Consider the following 7,491-nt stretch of genomic DNA (forward strand, 5'->3'; position numbering starts at 1 on the left):
TTAACATTTTCAGAATATTAATAATAATATATTTTCTTATTTAGAAAGTTTATTATACTCTAATTAATTAGTTATTATAGGCTAACATAAGAAGTTTGTCATCGTAATTTAAATATAAAATAGTAATACTATCACTTATGATAGACAATGTTAGAAAGAAAAGGATATTGCATTAAAACTAAATAAATTTAATACAATCCATTTGAAAATTTAAACTTAAAAAACAAAAAAAAAAGAGTAGTGGCTTGTCCGGCCCGATCTGACCTGCCCGTATAAAAAGCGGGCTTTGGGCGGACTTTGAGTAGCAAATTATCTACTTTTACCCGGCCTGAAATTTTTTACGGTCTCGCAAATATTAAGCCTGGCCTACCCCGCCTGTCTTAGTTTTGGGGTCGGGGGGCCTGGCCTGCCCGGATTTACACCCCTAATATAAAGTATGTGACTAATGGACTGCTAAAATATAGGTTTGGTTGAAAGGATCTATATCAGGTTTTATCCTTTTCTCTCTCCGATTTTAAATTTATATATGTAGGATTCTAATAAAATTTATATTTTTGGAATGAGCTCGAAAAGATCTACTCGCACTGTCTTTTTTTATCTGTCCTAGTTTTATTTTGGTCTGTCTTTTTTTATCCGTCTGCTCTGTTTATAGACACATTTTCCCCTTAGACTATCAAATACCCTTTATTGTTTATAACATAAAACCAGTTTTAATATAAACTTAATTCAAAATCTTAAATATTATCGCCATATATAAGGAAAAAATCTATTCAATATCTTTGTATTAGCGGTCATTCCCTTTTTACTAATAAAACATTTATGGTTAGTTATAGAATTCCTAATAAAGCTTCTACTTATTCTTACATAATCTTTGTTTTTATTTTCTTGAAATATATTTTCTAAAATAATAATATTATCCAATTAAATAAAAAGAGAATTACAAATTATTAACCGAAGAAGGTTTAGTTGGTAACCGAGCAACAAGCTGGGAACCAACCCCTTTCTGAATAGAAACACCCAATCTATGGAAAATGAAACTACCAAGACCATTACCAACGTCATGACTAACTAAACAATTCTTGAGACGCTTGAAAAAACAAACAGTATCATAGCTAAGTTCCTCTAAGGTAGTGAAGGCTAACCCACCCATACCATAACCATGCAAGGTACACACATCCAAGTATTTTTAGAACGTTTACGCGCGATTGCTTTAGAGATAGCTTGGACTGGAACGAAAGCACGAACAACATCTCCCGTAAAAGGAGAGACACCTGTGACATCCATACACACATCTTGACCATTTTCCCAGTTGAGAACAAGGATATCTGCTGGACGTAAGTCCTTGTTAGTCTCAAACCTTGTTATCCAATTTAGATTTTTTTTAATATATTGATTTTAGTTTTAGTAAGAACATAACATTAAATAGGGCTAGTCAAGAGTTAGTCATGACATATCGTATGATTCTCTTAATATTTTGACTTTGTCAATTAAGACCGTTAATAAAAGACGGAGGGAGTACATAACAAGATCCATTGTTGATATAAATTCGATTTTTTTTAAAAAAAAAATTGATGGCGGACCGAGGATGCATTATGTACCTAGGTTCAACGTGGCCAAATCCTATTTCTTATAAGAATATGCATTATGCACTCGGATGCATCTGGCCAAAACCTATTTCCTATAAGAATATGCATTATGCATCCAGGTGCAACTTGGCCAAAACATATTTCCAATAATAATAAGCATTATGAACTTGGGTGCATCTTGTGTACTTCGTGGATAAATCTAGGTTTATCATAGTAATCACCTGCAATATCTATAATATAAAACAACATGGGTTTTTGAGCTTTGGACGGACGAATAACATTTTGAGAGACAAACATGTGATCCGACCACCCCAGTCTCATCCTATCAAAAGACATCTAGCGGTTGTTGTGTTTGTAACCCCCTCTAGCCCTCTTAAGTAATTCCTCCTCAATTAAAACGTTACAGCCATTAAATGGTAGTAGCACTACAAAAAAATAAATAAAATAAACTGAAGATATAAATGTTACAATAACTTTCAACCATCTCTTAAAAAAAATATTGCAAAACACAAACAAAATGCTACAATAACTTTCAACCATGTCTTAAAAAAAATTGCCAATCTTCAACAATCTGCAAAACACGAACAATGTATTCTTTTTAAAAAAAATAGGAATAATTTTAATTCTACTCAAGAAAAATTCAAAAATACAAAGCATAATTTCCATTGTACTCGTTGAACAAATGGAACAATCGAGTAAGGTGACGAAAGTTATGTGGAGTGCAATACCTGGGGAGTTGCAATGTGTAAATCCCAAAAAAAATGGCAATCGAATAAGCTAACTTTAATCAAATTGCAAAACACAAATAATATTAGAGTTGCCATATGTAAAACCCAAAGAACAAAGAACTTTAGAAAAATAATACTTAAAAAGGAAACGTTGCAGAAATATCTCTACGAATAAAAATCTGCTCACTATCTCAATGAAGCTTGGATCTGGAAAGAGGAGGAATGGATGATCTTCATGTGGCGGGTTATGGACAAACGAGCAAGTTTTACATTTTGCGAAACCGATGGAAGATTGTTTTGTTGTTAGAATCTTCAAAAACATTTTTCAAAAACTCTTACATTTTTTTGAAACCACTTTCTCACGTTGATTGATGAAGATGGTTTTGTTAGAATAATAAGATAAGAATAATTCTCCAAATGAAGAGAGATTAAAAGTTTACGTTATTAGAAAGAAGAAGTAATTTCTACTCAATCGTGCATAATAAATGGAGCTAATATTTAGGACATGCGCAACTAAATAAGGATTAAATCTGAAATGGGCTAATGTACTTACCTAATTTTTACGAAGAAATTCTTGGTCTGTTTCAACTCGGCAAACGTTACATCATAAATGGGCTAATATTTGTGACATGCACGGAAAATTAAGGATTAAAGCTTACCGTTTTGAATAGGAATAGTTACCAAAAATTTTTGCATGTAATTCTTTCATTCCTATATTTACTTCCCTGATTATCCTCCCACCATCATGAATACCCATTAATCGTGTAGAAAGTCCATACCATGCAACGAAACCGTTGCTCCTATATTCGCCCATAATAGGTAGAAAAAAAACGTCCAAATATTTAAAAGTTACACTTAAACAATTGTTCAATGAGCGTGTATATAAATAGAGGAATGTATTTCTTCAACCACACCCATCCACTCATTCACACATTTTCCACTCATTCACTTATTCCTAACTTTTTTATTGGTGAAATTTTTAGCTTAAGAGTATCAACATGTCAAACATGATTAGCTGCAGCCCCAAGAAAAGCGTTACCCAAAACGTGTTTGCTTCCTTTTCGAGAATGCAAGGTTGCGATGAAAACAAACCTTCGGTGCTCAAGTTTCGCGTTGCAAGAAAATGGGAAGAGATCGATTTCACGGCGACCAACAAAGTCACTAATATGGATTTACTCATGATTGACGAAAACGTGAGTATATTGTTGTTGCGATCTGAATGAAACTAATGTTTTTTTTTAAATGCAATAAAATATTAGTCATGCATTCTAATCAATCTTTACATCCTACACAGGGAGATACCATGCACGACATCTTCTCTAAGAAATTGATATGGAAGTTCGGGTCATTGCTCCACGAGGGAGGGCTTTATACACTCGCCAAGTTCAACACCACAACGGAGAAATATAGGTTTCGTCCATCGAAGAATGATCATCGTTTATTCTTCAAATGGGATACCGAGGTTGGCTGTTTGTTGGGAGATACCGAAGGCATTCCTATACATGCCTTTTCCTCTGTTTGAATTTGATGACTTGGAGTCTAGAATAAACAATATCTACCTTACGGGTACTCATTGTTTTTTCCTTTTATCCATACTCTTACCAAACGTATTATTGTATTTGTATTTGTTCTTTCCTTTTAGCCTAATTTTGATTCGTTATTTTTTCACAAATGTTGTTGGAGTACTAACAAGTTTGACCGGCATCCAGATTTTGAAGAAACCAAATGGCCTAGAGTCCTGCATGATTTTCCTTCCCATGCTGTGTTGTTACAGCACGGGTTATTTCTAGTATTATACATAACCAAACTCACTAGTTCATGATCTTGAGCAACAAAGTCACCACTGTTAAAATCATATTCGTCATTAAAACATCAACCAAAAACGAGTATTAAAAAATAATAATAATAATAATAAGAGGAACAACAAAAAATTCAGAAAATATACATTATACACTCGGGTGCGACCAAGCAAAACCTATTTCCTATCGGAATATATATTATGCACCCAGGTGCAACCTTGCAAAACGTATTTCCAATATCAGACTGTGCATTATGCACCCAGGTCTGATTTTGGAAAAAAAATATCTTCATGTTAGATTATGCATTATGTACCCTGGTGGAACTATAACAAATAAGACAAATTCCCCATCTTAGCACATAGATAGGTAGAGGCTAGAATTGATAACAATCCAGAATGTACAGTTAACACCGGATAATTAGACATAAAACAGTATAAATATATCAGTGTGAGGAAGTATACTATGGATGAAATTACGTAGGATAACTACAAATATATAGTTCAAGCACTTAAGTACTTTCTTCACAACAACCACCCAATTAGTCAATAAGCTCGTGACAAGTTATGACGATATTAATACCTTTAAAACCAAGTCGATTATCAAGATGTTTTCGGCTTGGGACAAGAAAAATTGAGTCTGAATTTGTGCACCCTCTAAAACCGAGGTGCACATTCCAGCCGTCATTAAAAAACCACTTGTAAAGTTTTAATTATTTTATTTACTTTTTTAAAAATATAAGTTTCCAAATAATTAGATTTTTTTTATCTTTTCTCTTATCGCCTTCTCATTAAGTTAGATATATAACCTGAAGTAAAAATTCATGAACATGTAACCTAAAGAAGAGGAGCGGTTAGGTTGATTGATCAATTAATTTGCAACAAATATGTGAAATTTAATGGATTTTTAGGGTTCCGATTGGAATTATCCAGCTACTTTGGGATAAATTTTGAATATTTTGAAGAAGTAAGAATCAATGAACTATGTTCTAGCTCTAATCTTGTTTTCCTTCATTTTTTTATCGACACTCGTGATTCCAAACTACAGACGTATATATGTAATGTTTGCTTAAAATATCATTACCCTTCATCCCTTAGTGATTGTAACAAAAATATAATAATTTAAACATCATATTCCTTAAAAGTTTTGAGATCATGGATTAAGACATCTTAATGTTTGTATACAAGGGCAGAAGCACAGGTTGACAAAACCTGGTTGTAGCCCCTACCCCAAATTGTTAGAAAACTTAGACCATGCAGAGTCAATTACCTAATAGCTGAAGTGATATGTGGCATTTAATCCACCGATTGTAATTTTAGTTCACCCAGTCTAACTATGTAAGTGAAATACAAGTTATTTTACTAACTGACTGCTACTTTACTATTCATAATCGTTTGAATTAAGAAAACAAGAAGAAGAAAAAAGAGAAAGAAGAAGCTTCTGTTTAAACTTCGATTTTCTAATTCCAACTTCAATTCCATCAAGTTTCACGGTGCATCCATAACGTTGCTGAAAACCTCAATTTTCGATTCAACTAGAGTTCATGTTCGGTTAAAGGATAGATACAGACCGAGTAAGGATGTAAAAAAAAGAAGAAGATAGAACTACTAGATTTGGAAAAAGAAACACAAATTATACAATAGAAAAATAGGTTTCTCAAGGTTTATCTATTAGGCTAGACAATTATGTTTTTGTGGAGATTCTGACATCTGGTAGAGTCTGCTAGGAAGGTGCACCGTGAAAAAAATGAGGTTAGCAAGCTTGATGTCGTGCTCAGCAAATTTTGATACACCATCTTTTCTGGTTCATAAGAATGCAGGCATATATATAATACCATTGGAATAGTTCAGATTTTAGAGGATGTGTTTTCATTTTACGATACACGTGACTTGTCATCAGTCATCAGGAGAAGTATTTCTTATGCAATTTACTACATCCGTTGATGTACACTACACAAATCAGAACTACATTGATTGCATAGTTACGTACAACCTAAAAATTTTCCGATCTCAGTTTTGCTTTTCTAAGTTAACTATTAAAGAATCAACGGATATATACTAATTTAGGTGCTGAAAAAATTTATTTTAACGCCCCCATTTTAAAGTTTTGATTCTGCCATTGTTTGTATATGACAAATTAAAACTTGAGCTGGTTTTTTTCTACTATCAAATTGATTAATTAGTAAGCTAAAGAATCAGACGAAAGGTTTAATAATTATCTAAATCTGAAACACCATAAGAAACTTTCTTGTTTTTTTTCTTGCTCTTTATTAAAATCTCCCTATGTTATATCTCGATCTTACTCTCGTTCCCGGCACAAAGATCATTGTGATCTCCTCAAAATTTATTTTGTTCTCCATTTTTTTCCAGGTTATCTTAGTTTTGGTTATGATCATGGAATTCTAATGTGACAGACGGATTTTCTTGGTTATATTAAAATAATGTAGTAGTAAGATGAGGGAGAGAAAGAGAGTAGAGAGAAGGCCTCGTATTTCGGGATAGAAATAGGTTTTATCAGTGGAAAAGTTAAGTTTCCAACCAAAAAAACTTTCCAATAAGAATTCTCCGATGAAGGGTGAGTTTTTTTTTGTGCGAATGACACAAAGGATTTCAAACCCCTATTTAGTATAAATGCATGCCCAATAGTTAGCTCCTACAAACTAGGAGGGATGAAATACTAATTATTAGGTGTTAAAGAAAGTCTTAACTACACCTTCGGAATGACCCCTAACTAATTTCACGTCATCAATTTTTATTTTAAAAAATTAACATTTAATACAAAATCATGCTGAAAAAGATATTTTTATGTTTATCTAAATGTCATTAGTACAAAACAAAGCTAGGTTAAGTTTGCCTGTGTTAGTGGTGGTCAGGATTTTTCCGGACAAAGACAAATCAAGGGTTGTGGTTCCTCAGACCACCCCTTACATCTCGCACGTGTGGCGTTCATTACAATGTCAAGTTAATTCGGATATGCACCCAAACGCACATCCCATGGTTCTTTCTCTCTCACCACATCGTTCTCTCCCACTGGCTCAGATCTAGAATCATTTCGACGCTGTGGAGAAAATGTTCGTTTAGGTTTCTGATTTTTCATCGGGGATGTTTTCCCTGATTAGGTCAAAATCGGTTGGACATGGGACACGCAAGTTTTCCCTGATTCGTCTAGGTAAGATGAATAAGTTCTCCCTGATTCTATTAGTAGTTTAGGAGGGGAAAATATCTATTTACTGTATATTTTTTTTCATGTTGGCACAACATTATTATTCCGTCCAGCTAATAAATTGAAATAACATGCTTAAGTAAAAAATAAAAAGATCAGGTAACCCATTATTTTTCTTCCCAAAACCTATTTGAATATCAAAAGGGAAAATTAGGCTAA

This window comes from Papaver somniferum, chromosome 10 (genome assembly GCF_003573695.1).
Source record: "Papaver somniferum cultivar HN1 chromosome 10, ASM357369v1, whole genome shotgun sequence".
NCBI lineage: Eukaryota > Viridiplantae > Streptophyta > Magnoliopsida > Ranunculales > Papaveraceae > Papaver > Papaver somniferum.